General features: G+C 43.4%; 1 protein-coding gene across 1 annotated transcript in view; it reads right to left on the bottom strand.

Annotated features, from left to right (window-relative positions):
* Cc2d2a (coiled-coil and C2 domain containing 2A) overlaps positions 1-260 on the bottom strand; it is a 99871-nt gene extending 99611 nt beyond the window's left edge. The window contains exon 1 of the mRNA XM_078021064.1: positions 125-260. The gene's annotated coding sequence lies outside the window, so the exon portion shown is untranslated. The remainder of the gene's footprint in view (positions 1-124) is intronic.
* Between the last annotated feature and the right edge of the window lie 19813 nt (positions 261-20073).

The following is a 20073-nucleotide window of genomic DNA, read 5'->3' as shown; positions in this document are numbered from 1 at the left end:
ATTAATTCAGTCCACTCTGCATCTCCGGTAGCCATGGATAGACAGAACGCAGCACTCCCAGCCGCTGCTAAGTGAAAACAGGAAACCCTGGCTGCTGCCCTGGTCCCGTTAGAAACTGGTTTACCTTAAGCAACTTTACACAAGGCACTTTGCAGATTCTGCTTTCTGGGATGGAAGAGGGGTGGAGGAGATGGCCTGGGTGTGCCGCTGAATACTCTAGACCAGGAAGGGCCGAGTGTGGGCGAGGCTGGGCTGCTCTGGGAAGCCCGGGAAGCTGCAGCCATGCCTCAGGAGGAAAACACCAGCTTAGCGACGCGTTCCCAAGGAAGGTCATTGGGCGGCTTTTTTTTTTCTTTTAAAGTGACAGTTTACTTCTAGTTGAGGAATCCCAGCGCATTGGGAATGCAGAGGGGCGCAGCCTACAGACACAGATCAAATTAGTGCTGAGGTGAATCCATGTCTTTAAGAACTCTACCCTTCCTCCTGTCATTTGATTGTCATGCATTTGATTGTCATGCATCATTCCTAAAGGACAGATGATGCTCAGATCCGACCTGGAACTTTGTAGATTCGGAGACAAGAACTTTATAGATTCAATCAAGTTAAAATGAGGTCATCAGGGTGGGATCTACTGCAAGAGGATTGTGTCCTCATAAAATGGGGACTTGGGTTCAGACACACGCACAGAAGGAAGATGGTGTGAGGACACAGGAGAAGAGCATCTCCGCCAACCAAGGGATCCCGAGGCCACCCGCGGCTCACAGAGGCCTGGAGCAGGTCTCCCTCACAGCCCCGGAAGGAACCAGCCCTGCCAGCTCCTGGGACTTCTAGTCTGTCTTTTCAAGCCACCGACTGTGTGGTACATTGTCAGAGCAGCTCTAGGAAACTAATAAAAGCAGACACCAACGAAAGTGGGGAGAATTAGGGGCACAAAGGCAGGGCTATTGGAAAGTCTGTGTGAGGAGGGGCTCCTCAGCACCCCCTGTTCTTGGCATGCCCAAACTCCCTCACGCCTCACCTGCTGCCGGGGAGACTCGGGGTTTCTTCTCCAGGGAAGCCCAGGCAGACACCTTGCAGCCTCAGCTTTCCAGGTGGAGCAGCGCTGGGTGATTCTCAGGGTTGGCAAGCAAACGTCAGGAATGGAGAGGCTGGCGGGCCCCTTTCTAAGTCCTCCTCAAGACTGTAGATGTCCAAACTCGGACCTCTGGCCCCTCCATCCCACCTCTGCCAGCACTGAATTGGAAAAAGTGGGAGATTTTTACTGGAGAAATGGAACGATCAGAGAGATGGACCCCAGGTGCTAACACTTCTGGATTCTCCAGTGAAAAAACGAGGTTTCCCTTACAGAAAAAATTCAAGAGTCTCATGCTGAGAGCCATAGCATGGAATTTTTGAGTCCCAATGATGCATGGAATTTTTGCCAGAGTGGTTGAGAGGTGGCCAGCAAGCCATTGAGATGATAATGGTTATGCTAAGCTGTGTATATTAGACCCCTGCTGTCCACCTGGACCTGCTACTTTGGAGTTCCCGCAGAGTTCCCATTGGTTGGGGAAGTGCCGGAGGCGGGATTTGCGGTTGGTGTGAGGTGTGTCCGGAGAGGAGCCGCGTTGGTGGTGTTCGAGAGAATTGCCTGGGAGCGTGTGTGGAGTGTGCTGGTGGAGTTCAGAAATAAAGTTTGTTCCTGCTTCAGTGGCTCGTGATTTGTGCCCAGCCAGACTGTGGCATTCTCAGGTTGAGAAATTCAACACTCATAATTATAGAAAAAAATAAATGGAAAGGAATTAAATAGAATTTATCAAAAGTAAATAGAATTTATTAAAGGAATTATACAAGAAAAATCATTAGAAGTGAAAGAATGAGTCTTGAACCTGAAGGCGATGGTGAAGTGCAGGCCCAAAGAGACAAGGAAGCTTAGAAGTCTGTCTCAGTTTGTCTTCTGCCTGTGATGGGAAGATATTCCCCAGAGAATTCATACCCACATGCTTGCACGTGCGGTTCAGCGGTCTTGCGCTCTCTGTGTCTTCAAGGAAGCCAAATATGTTCATAGGAATTAATGTAGATGTAGCCAAATATGTTCATAGGAATTAAACACCTAGTAAAGTCATAAAAGCACTAAAAGGCCTCATTCCAAAACACCATTTCTTGAAAACATTCTTATGTAAGCAAAGTAAGTGAATCTAACAGATTTGTTTTAAATCACAGTGCAAAAATATTCTTTTAAGTGTTCCCAGCTGACTAAAGAGTTTTCATTAAAGATGTGTGTTGAATCACAAGCATTTTTTTTTCTGTATCTTTTGAGATAATCAAATATAATTTTTCTTCTTTCATCAGTTGATGTGGTGAATTTCATTAAAAGGCTTTTTAATGTCAAATTCTTCTTGTGTTCCTGGGATACACTTAACTTGATCAAGATATTTCAAAATTAATTGTTGGTTTAGTTTCTGTTATTCAGATGTTTTTGCATTCATGCTTTTGACTGAGATCAACCTATCATTGCTTCCTTTCATGTACGGCTGTTGTCTTATTTTAGGAAAGAGGGAATTATAACCTCTACAAAAGCAGACTGATATTTCTTTCCTGCAACAGATCAGGTAAAATTAATATCATCTGTTCTATGAACGAGTGTATAAAATCTTGTGGATCTGGTGAGATATATTTGTTTTATTAAGATTAAAAAATATAAATGTTGCCAGGTACGGTGGCTAATGCCTGTAATCTCAGAGGGTTGGGAGGTTGAGGCAGGAGGATTGTGATGTGAGTTCAAAGCCAGCCGCAGCAACTTTTCAACCCTAAGCAACTCAGTGAGACCCTATCTCAAAATAAAATACAACAAAGGGCTGGGGATCTGACTCAGTGGTTAAGCACCTTGGGCTCAACCCCAGGTACCATAAAAAAAATTATCATAAAGTTTGCCATTTTACCCATGTTTAAATGTGCAATTCAATGACTTTTAGTACATTGGCAAAGCTTTGCAATCATTATGTGCTTCCAAAATTTTTTCATCACACCAAACAGAAACTCTGTACCTTTTAAAAATTACTCTACACCCACCTCTTCATTTCTCCTGGTAACCTCTAATATACTTTTTGCCTCCGTAAATTTGCCCATTCTAGATATTTTATGTAAGTGGATTCATAAAATTTTTGACCTTTTGTGTCTGATAATTAGCTTAACATAATGTTTTAAGGCTGAATAATATTCCATTGTATGTAGCATATTGGTATTCCATTCCTTTTTAAGGCTGAATGATATTCCATTGTTTGTATATATTATAATTTATCATTTCTTCAGTTGATGGATACTTGGATTGTTTCCACCTTTTGTATATTGTGAATTATACCACAATTAACATTTACATACAATTATTTGTATGTAATATTTGAGTTCGTTTTCAACTCTTTGGGGTATGTACCAAGGAGTAGAATTGTAAACATGGTAAAAATGTAAACATGGCAATTCTGTTTACATTTTTGAGGAAATTATAAGACCCTTTTCTACCGTGGCTGTAATATTTTACATTCTCATCAGTTTGGATTTTTGGACATCTATACCAACACTTGTTATTTTCAGTTTTTAAAAGGTATTACAGCCACTGGGCATCGTGGCCCTTGTCTGTAATCCCAGTGACTTGGGAGGCTGAGGCAGGAGGATCACGAGTACAAACCCAGCCTCAGCAACTTAGCTTGGCCCTAAGCAACTCAGTGAGACCCTGGGGGTGTGGCGCAGTAGTTACTGCCCCCTGGGTTCAATCACTAGTCCCCCCCCCAAAAAAAATTATCATAGTCATCCTAGTAGGGACGAAGCATCTAACTGTAGCTTTGATTTGTATTTCCCTAATGAGTGACGCTGAGCAGCATGCTTCATTGTGTTTATTGGCACAGTGTTTTCTGGGATGATGGTATATGTATGTGCATGTTGGGTGGGGTGGGGTAGTGGCTATAACTAATGCTTAACAGGTTATTCAGATTCTTCTAACTTCATTTTAAGCTTTTTTTTTTTTTTTTTTTTTTTGAACTGGGGATTGAACTGGGCACTGAACCAGTGGGCCACATCCCAGACCTTTTTTGTATTATATTTAGAGTCAGGGACTCACTGAGTTGCTAAGTGACTCGCTAAATTGCTGAGGCTAGCTTTGAACTCTTGATCCTCCTGCCTCAGCCTCTGGAGCTGCTTCGATTACAGATTTTGCTCCTGCGCCTGCCTGGTATATATATATATGTGTGTGTGTGTGTGTGTGTGTGTGTATTTCTGTGATGAAATAGAACCTAGCATATGCAAGGCAAGTGCTCTGTCATTCAGCTAGCTGTAGTATATTATTAGTATATTATATAATTTAAGAATATTGTCTTTTTACTTTGTTTTTAAATCAATTGGTGAGAGTTTTTAAAATGTTCCTTATTATTTTGAAACTCTGATAGATCTGTAGTTATATTCTTTTTACTATTCCTAAAATAAACATCCAGTGCCCTATCTTGGTACGCCCCTGTGGTGGTTTTAAAAACAAAACCTCCACATTCTTTGCCACCTCTCTCATCAAGAAGTGAGGTCTATTTCTGTCTGCTGGTGTCCATGTGGATTGGTATCTGTAGTGACCAGGAGTACGGCAGAAGGGGTGCTGGTTGGCTACCTGAATTCTGAGGCTGAGCCATAAAAGACGGTGCAGCTCTATGTTATTGGCTAGAACACGTATGCCAGACCCCAGCGCCACCGGGGAGAGGTTGGACTCCCTGGAGGCCACCTCCCTGCCGGAGCCTCGCTTAAGGGGGAGGCCCGGTGTGCACGCCGTTGGCAGTCCCAGTCTGAGCCACCTCAGCCAAGGCTCCCGACATGTCAGTGGACGACAATGGATGATTCTAGTCCCCAGATGTTTAGTTTTCTCCTAGGATTCAAGTTTTCTCAGCTGTCATGATAGAGCAGAGATCAGCCAGTCTGCTGTGTCCTGTTCAAATTTCCGACTCACAGGATCTGTGTGCACTCTAAAAGGCTTGTTTTAAGCCATTATGTTTGGGGGCATTTTTATGCAACCATAACAACTATAGGAGTCCCATCTTTAAAAAAATGAATATACAGATGATTGAGTGATGAGATATTACCATGACTTTTTTATATGGAACTTGAGGAACATGTTTCCTGCATGTTGTCTTGATGGTGCTGCCAGGACAAAGCATCATGCACTGGGTGGCTAAAACAGCAGACATTTGTTTCTCCCAGTTCTGGAGGCTGGAAGTGTGAGGTTGGGGTGCCAGCATGGTCAGGTGCTGGGGAGGGCTCTGTTCTAGGCTTGCAGATGGCCGTCTGTGAGTTGTGTGCTCAGATTCGGGACAGCAAGTGAGCTCTGGCCTCTTTTTGTTAGGGCACTCATCCATGGAGATCACTCTCAACACCTTATCTAACTCTTGATTACCTTGCAAAGGTCTATGTCTGTCTACCATTGCTTTAGTGGATAGGGCTTAACACACAGATTTTGGGAGGGCACAAACATTTTAGTTTATGCCACAAGTGTGCCTAAAAACAAATAGATAAACACATTCAATTCTTTCAAAGTCAATGCCACTAAAGCACGATGCATTGGAAACCTTTCTGGAAAATTAGAACTTTAGAATAAATATCAAAATATTTCAGAGCCTAAGATAAGAGTCCTACCTTGTCTTCTCTTTGGGATAAAGGTGTAAGAGTGCATTACTTAGGTCAAGATGTGCTTTTTGCACCCGCACATGGGTGACACAACTTTATCTTTAGATGAATGTATCATTATTCTTACTCTGTTCTTTGAACTTTACGATTGTAATTGATTCATTCTCCACAAACAAAATATGCATCACAAGAGAGAGGTCAGGCTCAAGTCGGAAGCTAAAGAATCAACTTTTTAAAATTAATAATTAATTGATTAATTTTAATTAGGTATATATATATATATATATATATATATATGACAGCAGAATGCATTTTGATTCACTGTTCACAATTGTAGCACAACTTTTCATTTATCTGGTTGTACACAATGTAGCATTGCACCATCTGTGTGGTCATAGATGTACTTAGGGTAATGATGTCCATCTCATTCACCATCTTAAGAATCAACTTTGAATCAAAATTTTTATAAAAAACATACTCTTCAACTTGGGATTTATATTTTCCAATTCCTTGAAATATAGCTCACATCTCAGCAAATTGGAACATTTTGCTTCTATGGCAAATGGAGAGAAACAAGTGTTGATTCAGATACATTGCTCAGATATATTGCTGCATAGCTTACTTTCCTTTTGTAGATATTAAAGCATTTAATTTTCTTCCTTCAGTGCTATGATTTCCAACCTATTTTGAATTATAATACCTCTTTGTCATTTGCTTCATTTCACGACATTGTCACTTCCTAAGAGAGCTGTCAGAGCTGTTGAGAACAAAAAACCATAGATTCATTTTATTTAGAGACTCACATCGTAATTTGAAGTAACTGGAGATGCTCTTACACATTAGAGAAAATGACTGCTCTAGTATGTGTAGTGAATTTTCATGTTTTTGTTGTTGAAAAGGTTACTTTCCTACAATTTTTGCATTCTCTTCTCTCCAGCTACTTCCCTAAAGTGCAACTCACTGGTAAGTTCTGCTTCACTAGCTTAGTGTACAAATATCACAACTCTATCATTTTCTATGTAGTTGCTTAAAAACATGCCTGCCCTTTCTAGCAGGACACCCTGGGTCTCCTTCTTGAAGCTTCATCGCCACACGGAGTTGTTCATAAATCGTTAGAGGCAGACTTGATTCAAAGGGTAACTCTTTGTCCAAATGCCAGCGAAGAGAGAACAGAAGTTTCTAGCCAGGTCCTGCCGGAAACGGTTCCAAGATGCTCATGCATTTTTCTCTCAGAGCATTGGTGGAGCTGGCATTCTGGATACTCATACCAGAAGCCTCCCATTGGAGATTCCAGGGTAATATTCTTTTAGGTTATATGAATACATCTCAACCAGTTTTGATCCCTTGACTTCCAGCTCATTTACGAAGCGTGAGGACATTCTAGGTTATCACAAATGATGGGGGATGCTACTGGCATCCAGTGGGAGGAAGCCAGGAATGCTGCTAAACACCTACATGCATTAGTCCCCCGACACCAGCCCCAACAACACACACACACACACACACACACACACACACACACACACACACACTCATCTGTCCCAAATGTCAACAGTGTCTAGGTTGAGAAAGCCTGCTTTCTTCACTATCATGACACCAACATGGTTCACACTGTTTCCAGAACCTGGAAAGGTTTAGACCTCAATCATAGGCTACAGCACCTTGCCGGGCGCCCCACATCACCTGCGTTCTGGCTTGGCCTGTGGTTACCAGGCCACAGTTCCCAATCTCTTCCTCATGTCGCTTTCCCCATCTCCGTGGTGCCAACTGTCTCCTTTGGCTGGTCAGCCTCGGCTTGGACCAGCCAAGTCAATCACTGAGGTTTCAATGCTGCTGAAATTCACCAGGAAAGAGGCCAGCCTCTAAGTCTACATTTTCCTCCAGGAAATCTTGGGCCTTTGCTGAGACCTAAACCATGTCAAAGACCAAAAGGGGCATTTGGAAAATTCTGTGATATCCCCACTTCCCAGGGATGTGAGTACTCACTTGTTATACATTTGCAAAATCAAGATGAGTTGCTCAAAGAACCTTCGTTGAAACAAGTTCTTATCCAAGGAGACTCGCTAGTCCCACTAGATAGAGGAATAGCTGACAGTCTGTCTTGATTAAAATAATATGCTCTGCTTCACTAGGCACTCGGATCCATTTATCATTTTCTCCTGCGATGCCACGAGTCATGCACTGTCTCCTTCCAATGCACCAAGTGTTAAACTACCTGAGGAACAGGCAGCTGGCCATACCTGCTTTTGGAAAGACCCGTCTCCTGATTCCAGGTCAAGAGTTTTCATGTCCTTGCTATTATATTGGCAGATACTGTTCCCTATGAGGCAATCTCACTTTGTCCCCTGAGGCAGAATGCTTCAGAACTAGGGATTTGGGACCTTATACTGGTAAAGGATATATTGGCACAAAGAGTACCCAGCAGCACCCGCATTTACTTCGATTTCTGTTAAACTGAAAGACTGTGTTTCTAATGTCCTTAGGTGGATGAGGATATAATTAGAATTTTCCTGGACTTGCCTCTGAGCTCGCTCACTCCAGAGGAGGAAATGGCAGAGTCCAAAGAAATGGCTAGCCACAGGTTTCTGGAGTAAAATCCATCTGTGAATTGGTAGCTACCTGCGTTCTCACCCCAACCACTCTGCGCCATCTTGCTTTCTTGGGCTCAAATCCCAAGGGGCATTGCTGTACTTGAGGGGTTTCCTCAGAGAATCAGAAAAGATAGACACTGCTGTATTCTGACCAACCAGGGTGAGGCAGCCATTTGGGGGCTCATGAGGGCAGGATCTCACCTCAGGAGGGTGGACCAGGTCTTGTGGGTTCACATCTACTTGCCAGGCCTTAGTAACTCTCTGTGTTATAATTCTTCTCTTTTATTTCTAAGAATTTGAAAAAAAAATCTTATAACGGTTCCAGTATCACCTCCTCTATTCTGTGGGAGGAATTATAGAAGGTTTATAACTGTGCTAGAGATGGGAAGGTAAAAAACATAATTTTTGGAGTAAGAATGATGGCATCTGTTAAAGTCTTGAAAAGGCAACTGAATTCTAAGAACAATAGTTGGGAGTGGTGGCAGTGTTGGGCCTGAGATTTGCCCCTTCCTATCTGGAGATTCGTTCTCTTTACTGCTGACCTGGGTTATTTTACCAAAGGATCCCAAGCTTTACTACTACTTCCTACCCATGCTTGATACCTAGTTCAGGGTAATCAACTAGGGCTCTCCCCTAGTTCAAGCATCTTCAACACTGGCAAAGAATCCACCATCATTATAAGGCATCCTTCCCAGTGCTCACTGCTAATGGAATGGTTGACACATCATTTTGTTTTTTCTCCTGGGTTCTCATGATTTATGGAATTTCTGGAATATAGTAGACACTCAATAAAAATGCTGAATGGTTGAAAGAATAACCACACACTTGACAGAATGTTATCACTGGGTCCTTATTTGAGGATTAAAAACTTACAATTGAAAGTCAGAGAAACAAATTACCCTTGAATCAGGTGTGTGGTGATTAAAGAGGCAGAAAAACTGCTTCTGGTAAATTGAGGAAACTCATCATTAGTGGGAGAGGTCCTCAGGCAAGGGTGGGAACCTTAAAGAGTGGTAGCATTCATCAGAAGACGGAAGAGCTGGCTTCAAATCTCAGATCTGCCCTTTGCTATTAGCAAAAGCAAGCAGCTTTTGGTTTTAGTTGATATCTAATTTCAAATTGAACTTTTCCTGTCCGTCAAGTTATTCATTCATTTGACATTTATTTAGTACCCGCCTCGTGGCAGGTGTGACGCAAAACCCTAGAGATTCAAAGAGGATTAAGATAAAATTCTACCACCTCATGGGGACCGAAACCTCTACCCACACTATCCACCTCAGTTTTGCAGTAATTCACCCTGAAGCGGCAAGGTTGCCACTTTTTATTGTTTATTGATTGCAGAATTATGAAAAGGGAGCTTTTAAATGTGTGCCAGGCAATGGGAGGGGACGAACTAATGAGAGTCAGAAGAGCTTGGCTCCTCCCCATTCTAGAGACCACTGGCTCGTTCCTCACCTTCTGTGGATCTCTTTTTTCCTCTTTTGTTATATGAAGTGAGCAGAGGAAGAATGATCTCTAAGACTTCTCCCAGTCTGTGCTTAGATTAAATGACATTTGAGAAAACCCATCCTCTAGTAGAGTCATTCTTGCTTCTGGCCGCTAGAGGTCAGTATCTTAAAAAGCAAACCGGCCACATTCCATTCTGTTGCCATTAGCTGCCTCTTGGAGGCAAAAGCAAAATGGCTATTCACTAACCTTCTTTTGGTTAGGAAGAAACATTTGACGTTTTGGAGCCTTGGAATTGACGTCCTTTAGCTCCTCTAGCTGAGTGTTCGTGCAGGGTTTATTTCCTAACAATCTGTGTGTATGAGAGAGAACAAACAGAAGGTGCAGCCCTAGCCACTGAAGAATTTATCATCTATACAGACCCAAATGCATTTATGTCTGTTCACAGGAGTGAAGAACAGATGAAAGTGACCCTTCTGCAGAGCCAGCCCCTTCACACCCAATGGTGCCAGCGCTGAGAGTTCAAGGGGAAATGTTTTCAGAGCAGCTCTTTTCTCATGGGCGTGGTAGGAAAACGTCAGTTCTCCTTTACCCTACGTTCCTGGCACTCCAAAAAATAGAATGTCCACTTTCTTATACCTAGAGTCTCAAAACTGCCAGTGACTTGTCTCTGCCTTTGTGTGGCTCCTTCAATGCAGAGAGGGGGAGCAATTTTGATTGGTGAGATGGCAAGAGTCTGGCTTCTTTTGTCTTTGGTCACTGTGGGGAGTGAACTGTGCAAAGGGTCACTTGCAGGTGTGGCCTCTCTTGGGTGTTATGAGGTTGATTTGGGGTGAGGCAGTCCTCTCTCCTCTCTGGGGCTGAGTGGAGGCCTTTCTCTCGTTCAGGGCACATCAGGTCTAGATCTAGAGCGGCCATTAGGAAGTTTCTTTCAACTGCTTATTTTATAGGGACTCTGATAGGAAAGCCAGTGTTTTGGTCTATTTGTGCCTTCTGTGTATATTTCTCAATCAGCAGAGAGCAATGTGATTAAATGAAAGTCTCTCAAATTCTACCAGAGGAGTGGGTCCACGTTGTCCTGAACAACACTTACTACCATAGTGTTGGTGATGTGGTTGGGGTGGGCTTTAAGCAAGAATTGTCCTTGGAGACACAGGTTGGGGAAAGGAAGCAAATACAGCCTGCCTCCATTTATCATCATTTTGTACAGTCTAAATCAAACTAAAGTGAATATGAAGGATAAATGGTAGACAAGAAGTCATTAAAACGCAACCTGAGGAGTATGTGGGGGAAAGATTTTTTTTCTGTGTCATGGTCATGGTGCCAAAACATGAAAGATCCACAGAAATTGCCCTAATTACAAAATGATTGCATTCTTTGAAACAGAGTTTTCTAGCATCAAATTCAATCACTCATTTATATGTCCAACATTTACTGAGCATTGGTTAGGTACCAAGCACAGTTTCAGATGCTGGGCACAAAGTGGACAAGACCCCATCATTCCACAAGGTACTGTGGCAGGTGGGGTCAGTGCCTTTGCCACAGCCTTTGGCTTTAATTGATTGAGGGCTCTGACAGCTCTCCAAAGGTCTTATCTCCATCTGTCCCTCTGAATCCTTTATTCAAAACCATGAGATGTGTATCTGTCAGGTATCAGTGGCACACCCATGGCTGGAGAAAGGACGTTACTGGGAGAAGCCCTCAACGAATGACTCTTGGGAGCTGACTTTTAAATCCTCTGTCCTCCCTCTTTGGGTGAACCAGTTTTGGGGGCTGTGTGCCCTCCCATTTCCCCTGGCTGTCCACAGTCAGCTACTGTGGCAGTTTGCTTAGCAACACCTACACTTTTGGTGCTTCCTTGGCTTCCCCAATAAACTACTTACACTTTTCTCCTTGCCTCAGGCTCTGCTTTGGGGAGAGACCAGCTGAAACAATCACTTCACACAAAGGGTTTCACATCTGTTCTTGGAAGGACTCTGAGCTGAACATCCTGGTGCCTACTCAATGACACCCTTTGGAAAAAAGAACAAGAAAAATCAAAACAACAAGAAGACTAGCCAACATGTCCTGCTGATGGGTTTTGAGCAGGCCCTGGGTTGTACCCAAGGCATCCTCCTAGCTGACTGGGCAAAAGGAGGGTTTTGATGGCTAATTCTCAGGCTGGCCCCTTGGCCAGTAAGGCCCAACTAAGCCATGAGACCCTCACTCTAGGACTAGGGTGAACTAGGAAGAGAAGAAAGACCCAGGCAGGGATTGAGCAATTGGAGCTAAGCAAAAACAAAACAAAACATAAAAACAATTAAAACAAAACAGTCAAACAAAAAGCTGGAGCTCGACCATGAGAGACCAGGTTGAAATTATGAGAGAGCAGATTCCATGAGAGTGGAAAAGAGGGCAAAGACGCCAGCTGGTGGTACGAGGAGCCCAGGCTTTCAGGAAGAAGCAGAGCTTTGGAGCAGAGTGGGATCAAATTCACCGCTGTGGGCCAGAGTCACGATCTCCTCAGTCCTCCACCGAGATCTTTGGGGGCCACAGGAGCCATCCAACTCCGAGAGGGCCTGGTCAAACAGGACTCCAGCATCCATTATTCCTGCTCTGCTTTTGTAAAAAGACTATTTCAGAGAAGAGTTGCCAAATTTTGCTTTTAATTGAGGATGTGAAACTAGGTATGACCTTGCCTTTGAGAGTTGAATGAGCTTTAAACTTTCATCAGAGCTGGAAAGGAAACCAAAGGCTCATTTAATTCAGGGAAGGCAAACTGATTGCATCTCCAGGGTAGAAACTTATTGATGGATGGTGGTCACCTGGAGGCTTTGCTGGGCATTCTGAGGCTGCTCTGGACACAGTGGGAAGGAATGCTTGATCGATGAAGCAAAGTCTGCCAAGAGCAGAATGTGAAGGCAACCACATACTGTCCATCCCTTCTAATGTGGAAATGGAGGCTTATAGGACTTACGTACTAAAAGTCACATAGGACTGATTTTTTAAAAATTCTTTTTTGGTGCTAGGGATTGAACCCAGAGGTGCTGAATCCTATCCATTTTTTGAATTTTAGAGTCAGGGTCTCATTGAGTTGCTTAGGGCCTTGATAAGTTGCTAGGTCTGGCTTTGACCTTGCTATCCTCCTGCCTCAGCCTCCCGAGCTGCTGGGATTACAGGTGTTTGTTACTGTACCCAGCACACAAGGCTGGTTTCTGAGACCACAGCTCATGCCTTCTGCCTTTCTACTCATTAGCTTCTCTGACATCTTTCTGATCCAGCTAATTTTGGCCATTTACAACTAAATGGGAAGCTAAGAATCTCTTCTCATGTGAAAAGTTTTTATATGAGAAATTGAATGCCCAGTCCTCCTCAAGTTGACTAGAATCTACATGATGTCTTTAAAGGCAGTTTTAGGTGGGTAAAGTTGCCAGACTGAGCAAATAAGAATACTGACTATCCAGTTAAATACTTGAGACATACTTATACAGAACAATTATTTGTTGCATAATCTGAAATTTAAACTCGAATTTCCTGAATTGTATCTGGCAACCCTAAATGGGGGTAAGATAGGTCACTACTTTTGTTTGTTGCATCTTTTTTTTTTTTTTAAAGAGAGAGAGAGGAGAGAGAATTTTTTAATATTTATTTTCTAGTTCTCGGCAGACACAACATCTTTGTTTGTATGTGGTGCTGAGGATGGAACCTGGGCCGCACGCATGCCAGGCGAGCGCGCTACCACTTGAGCCACATCCCCAGCCCATTCTATCTTATTATATGAATGCATATGTATGTAAGGTCCTGAGCATCTTACATACCAAGCATCTGATTATTATTTGCCAATAGTCTGATCCACTGGGATGCCTCGGGTGGCGTGTTCACTTTTAGTTCTGAATATGGTAAGACCTGGATGTTTGCTGTTGACAATCTTTGCAACTCCTTCTCATTGTTCCTGAGAAGTTCCATCAGCAATCATGGTGCACAGCAGTGCCAGATTTGTTCTCTGAAGCTGCGGTAGGGATACATCGCGGAGACTTTGACTTTTCTTCTCTTTATTTCAGCCAAGGCAGCATCTCACAAATACTCTTGTAAAAGAGCACTTTAATCACGAAAGAAAGTCCATGCAACCCCTCAGGGCTTGTGGCTTTCTACTCCCAGTGCTCTCTGTCATTCCTTGGAATGCTGACTGGATCAGGCCAGTCTCTGGTTCAGTGCATTCTACCACCTCCTTGATGGCACTGGAGAAAGGCCACGGATCCAGTCTTCATGTTGCTGCTCATAAACGCCTCTGCCATCTGACACATGCCCGGGATCTGAATGACTTCATGCCGTAGCTAGACCATTGGGTTTATAGTTCCGGACTATTAAAAACTCAATAAAATGATGTCAATTCAAGACTCACTTCCTTCCCTGTTCAAGTTAGGAGGGAATAATTTAAAAAATACACAAACTAGCATTATTTTGTCTTATTCTTATTTGAAGGATCCCCTGGAGTAGAAGTCTGGGTAAGCCACCAGAAACTTTAAGGACAATGTAATTTCACACTTCAACCTGCCGCTTTAGGGGGTTTGTTTTTGTCTCTCCCCTTAAGACTTTTTCTCTGTAATCCTTTGGAAGTAAAATAGTTTACAACTACTCTGATGATCCAAGAGTCTATGTAAAACAGTGTTATGTAAAATAACCCAAATATGTTTATTATAAAGATGGAAAAGAAAGATCAAAAGGGTAGAAATTTGGGGCTAGGGATGTGGCTCAGGTGGTAGCGCGCTCGCCTGGCATGCGTGCGGCCCGGGTTCGATCCTCAGCACCTCATACCAACAAAGATGTTGTGTCCGCCGAAAACTAAAAAAAAAAATATTAAAAAATTCTCTCTCTTTCTCTCTCTCTCTTTTAAAAAAAGGGTAGAAATTTAAGAATATCTTTTAATTACTTATTTTTATTGAGACCTTTTTTTCAAAGCACATGTGCAAACACACTTTAAAAATGGGATAATTATGGAAAATATTCTTCAGTAATCTAGTTTGTTCCATTAATATTTCATGATCATCGGTGGTGCTGGTACATTTCCACCCTCAGTTTCAGCTACTAGATCCCATTGGAGAAAGGTTCACAATTCATTAAACACATAGTCAATTATTAGGCAATTAGGCTATAGTTTTCCATATTGTAACTTTTCCTTCAAGACTCTGTAATTAAATATTTGCAAACATTTTTAGTTAGATTTTTGGAGTAAATTCTTAGAAATAGGAGGTTCTGTGGTTTTTGCATCTTAGACAAAAAAAAAAAAAAAGAAATAGTTTGGCTGTTGTAAGAAGGACGTGCAATGAGGTCAGAGCTTCTGTTGCCTCTTGGACACCTTTAGGATGGCGTGAGGGTCAACTTGGGGGTCTCACAGGGAACAACTATGTATTTCAGCTGAACAAATGACCAACCAAGTGGGCATGTCTATGAAACAGGTCAGTTAGAAAATGATTATTAGTAAGCACACAGATTGGGGGACTGACTGGGCTCTGTCACCATGCCAAGGCTGCAGAGAATGGTTCTCAACCGAGGACAATTTTCCCCCTGGGAACGTTTGGCACTGTCTGGGGACACTGCTGGCTGTCACTATTGAGGACAGGTGCTGCTGTCATCTAATGGATAGAGGCCAGGGACGCTGCTATGTGTCCTCTGATGGACAGGCAGCCCTTCTCAATGAAGAGGGACCTGGCCCAAAGCGTGGCTGTGGTTGAGAGTCACACGTTTCTGCGTGTCTCTTGAAAGCTACAGCATGGCCTTCAAGTTTCGTAAATTTTCATTTTTGAAGGATTCTTTAGCTACCCAACACGTTTGTCATATCTTGGGTTTGATTGAAAAGCCACATTGGGGACATAGGAGGCCTGTGGGGAGGTGGTTCTGTTAGGATTCATCCTGAGAAGAGAAGGGCACTGCCCCGTGAACAATCCAGCTCGTCTGGATTTTTTCTGAGCAAAGTGACATGGGGATTATGCTAACATTTTGCCCAGGTTCTCTGTGACACAGAGAATCTGGAGTGGACCCTTGGGGCTTGTCTTTGTTCTTTGCACAGAACCACGGAGGCAGGTAGATTTTGGGCTCTGTAGAGTTTGCAGAGCTCTGTGGTCAGTCACACTATTTCCATAATGAATGAAGGAGCCTCATGGTGACATCCTTGGCCCCTGCTGAAGCAGAGGAAATCAAAGCCTCCTGGGACAAAGGAGAGGATCCAGGGTGGAGTGACTCCCCCCTAGTGCATGATCTCCTGGTGAAGCTGCCTTAAGGCAGCTTCTTGGGTGGGGAGTCCTGGGGTCCAGGCTCATGGTGGGGCATGACATTGGAGGCAGGTGGGCAGGAGTTAGAACCCACATTTACTAAGGTTTGAAAATAGGGAAACCGCCCAACGGCTCTGAATCTCAGTATTCTTGTGTCTAATCTCTGAAAGGGTAAGAAGATAGTTTAATTCATGATGAACGGGAAAGCTCTTTGCCTAGAAATTTGAACCCCGGAATGCTCCACTGGTTGCTGATGCTTTTTCAAGTTCAGGAGGGGGGTTTCCAGGGGGGATGCTCTGGCAAAACTCTCTGTCCATGACTGCAAGGCCTTGGCCCCACACCACCACGCAATTTTCTCATAAGTGGAGCTGGACCACTTCTGAGACCTGACGGCTCCTTCTGCATTAGTTGCAGGCAGCCTTAAGCAATTCGGAAAGGTGTCCCTTCTGCGCTTCTCAAGACAGGTTGCCCGTTCTGTTGTGCCAGCTGCATGGGATTTTAGACTTTAGAGTAGGAAGGCCTCTAAAGGCCTGGAGTTGGTCAATTTCCATTCACTTCCTCCTACTCCGTGGCTCCCATCTATTCTCCGCTGTTCTCGGTTCTGTTCTTTGCCCTGGCAGCCCATCTCTGTGCACTGTATCACCCAGACTGCACGACTCCTGCGTTGACGGATTTGACCAGGGCGGGATACAAGTAGGAGACAGGGGGTGGAGGGGAGCATGGCCAGGGGACTTATTGTCCTGGCTTCTTCCTTCCTGGAGTGTGGTCCTGGCAGGGGCTCCTCTCCAGGCACAGCTTCTGTAGGATGGTCCCTGGCCCAAGTCTCAGGCTCTACCACACTCAGCCACCACCAGTGCCTCCTTGTCCCTCCAGGCTTTGGGATGGTGATGGGTCCCTGCTGTTGCCAACACTCTGATACCTTGACATCCCTTCTTCGTTCTTTTAACCCAGCCTGCACTTCTGAATACAGTCCTTTCATTCCTCCCCTCTCCCCAATCCCTGCCCTACAAAAGGAGGGGCCTTGGTATGGAAATGTTGGGGACCCCAGTGCTGGGGTATTTCTTAAGCATGGGAACAGAGGGAGTCAGTCTCTTGAGGCCACCTACTCCAGGTCTCTTGGTTCTGGTGTCATGAGAATGCACTACTCAGGGACCAGGCAGGAAGCCGTAGGTCTCACTCAAATGGATTTCAATATGGAGAATTGAATGAAAGGACTGTACTCAAAGGGACCAGAAGGAGGAGGGAAGGGACAGAAAGGGGCAATACCAGGGAATGATATTGGCCAAATTATGTTGCTGTATTGTGAGTATAAATATGCAACAATAGATCCCACCATTATGTACAACTATAATGCACCAACAAAATATGTAAAAAAGTTAACATGTGCTCTTTCTGAGAATAAAGTGAGATACACGCTATGAGGATCCAGCATGGCACCATTTACAAAGGAGGCACATGGTAAATTGGAGCTACTGTGTCCTTAGACACTGATTTGTGATTTCTCAACAAAACAAGAAAGAAGGCTGAACAGCGATGTAGTTTGTGACTTAGAGTGGCTTTTTGGAGCTCTTGTTATGTTGTCTGAGGAATGAATTGGATTTACTAGCCTTTTTTTTTTTGATTCCATAAAGAGACTTATCTCAAAGCATGCTCCCCTTTTTATAATTATCAAAGACAATTGCACATATTGTTGTACCTTCTAGAGTTCTGATGCAAAAGTCAGGGGGTCTTAGGGAAAGGAGAAATGTTTCAGTTGAGAATAATATATTCTTTCATTAAAAGTGTCTGTTGGTGCAATGACAGCCTGTGAGATAAGATCATCACAGATGACAGGCTAATATAGTGAGAAATACTTAGTTGTGACCAAGTATTGTCAAAAAATTAGGTTATCTCAGAGAAAAGTGATTCTACCAACACATTTACTTTGCATCATGCAGATAAAATAAATGTGGTTTTGATTTTAAATGGAAACACTTTAGGGAGGTGTTGTTTGTGCTTTTGACTGCCAATTAAACAGTGCTTCTTTTTTTCTAGGACTGGCCCCTTTATTTTTTTTTGGGAAATAATTTCTTCCCCACTTGAATCCATGGGACTCTGATAGAAGAGATACTGTTTCTAGTCCAAGGAGGTGCCATGCAGCCCAGGCCAATGGGCCCAGCACATCCCCTTGGCCAGGCACTGATTCATGATTCAGCAGGACCCATAAGAGCCAGAAGGCTGTCAGATGGGGTCTTTTGTGAGCTATTGGGAAAAGGACTTTTTTTTTTTCTTGCTGAGACTGCAGAATGCAAACCTGGAGCTGGTGGTGCCCATCTTTGCCACAGGCAAGAACCTGCCAAAATTGAAGCCAACTCTGAGGGGAACTGACTTTTGATGCAGGGAAAGATGAAATCATGGCACCCTGGATTAAGTACCCAGATCTGCCTCCAGAATTGTCTGTTATTTCACTTCCCTTTTCTTGAGTTGGTGTGAGTCGGATTCTGGCAGCTATAATCTAAAGAATGTGGATTAAAGCACAGGATGTTACTGGGCTTTTCCTGTGATTCCCCCTCCTCTCTATGTCCCATTCTCTATGCACATGTGAAAGTTGTGGCTGAAAGGACTTGTCATCCATTAACTCATCACACTTTCATGGAGCACATTCTATGGCAGTTACCATGTAGAATCCTTGGACATAAAGATGAATAGGAAAAAAATCTGCACCAGATAGACAAATGTAAACAGGCATGAGCAGTGTGAGAAGGGTACAGGCCCAGCGCGGTGGGTAAGAGCATGGGCTTTATTGCCAGATGGCTTGGGCCTACCGCAACACTATTGATTTCACACATTTCCTCACTTCTTTCTCCTTCTCTTTCTCCAACTTTAAAATGGGTAGTATAATAATCACTATGAGGACTTTTCTGTCCATTTGGGCTGCTGTAACAAAATACTAAAAACTGTGCAGATACGAACAACAGAAATTTCTTTCTTTCAATTATGGAGGCTGCGAAGTCCAAGATCAAACTGCTGGCAGATTCAGGGTCTGAAGGAGGGCCCACACCCTGGTGTACAAATGGTGGTCTTCTTATCACTCTATTCTCCTGTGTTGGCAGGGATAGGGCAGTGTTCTGGGGCCTCTCCTATAAGGTCACTAATCCCAATCATGAAGGCAGAACCTCTTGATCTAATCATCTCCCCAAATCCCATTTCTTGTTACTATCACACTAGTGATTAAATTCCAACATATGGATTTGGAGGCGACAGAAATGTGCAGACCATACAAGGTCCAAGTGAGGTAATGCATATAACAGGTGCTTGGTAAGGCAATGTAACAGGTGCTACTGTGACTGGATGCCACTTCTCAGATGGTAGAGGAGACACAGGAGGTTACCTATTGGTCCCCTCCTGCATAGGGAAGGGAATGAGTAGAGGAAAGGAAGTAATTTTTGAGCTGGACCTTGAAAGGTAAACTAGCTAAGCGGATAAGAACAGCAGTGGCCCACGAGCAAAGGAAACACGGTGTGTAAAGGTTCTGAGGTATGCCCTGGCCAGCCACTCTTGAACTGCAGTCACCTGCATTTTCTTAGACTATATATTATATGTGGGTGACTTCTGCTTACCATGAAAGGAAGCAGAGGCTAGATCCCCAAAGGCACTATTATTATTAGTAGGTAGGATTACAACTTTTGTAAATGACCAATTTTACACAGAAGATTTAAGTTAAAATGGCATTTAGAAGTTATCATTATGAAAAAGTACAAAGAAAAATACCACCATAGGCATATCTAGTTCAAGGTTGAAACAATAACTCCAAGACTCACTTTTTTTCTTTTTATCTCCGTCTTCATTTGTGGATGAATTCATTCTCAAGTGGTATTAGCTTTGTGATGGAAGATGCCAGTTGGAGGTTCAGAAGCTGAAGTCCAATGGGAAAAAAGAGATTCTCTCCAAAGACGTTCCAGCAAAGTCTCACTGGCTTTAATTGAGTCACCTGGACCGATTATTTTGGTGAGGGAATTCGATTGATCAGGCCAAGAAGCTCAAAGACTAAGCATATGAAGGAGGATATTCCCTCAGAAGGAAGTTGGGTATAGATAGCAGGAAAAGAATATGGAATGTGTGCCTGCTAGAAACACGTTTTATATTCAGAGTTTGGGAGGACCGTTGCTGGTTTT

Source organism: Ictidomys tridecemlineatus, chromosome 9 (genome assembly GCF_052094955.1).
Source record: "Ictidomys tridecemlineatus isolate mIctTri1 chromosome 9, mIctTri1.hap1, whole genome shotgun sequence".
Lineage (NCBI taxonomy): Eukaryota > Metazoa > Chordata > Mammalia > Rodentia > Sciuridae > Ictidomys > Ictidomys tridecemlineatus.
Note: the sequence above shows the minus strand (reverse complement) of the source record. Positions and strands in the feature narration are given on the sequence as shown.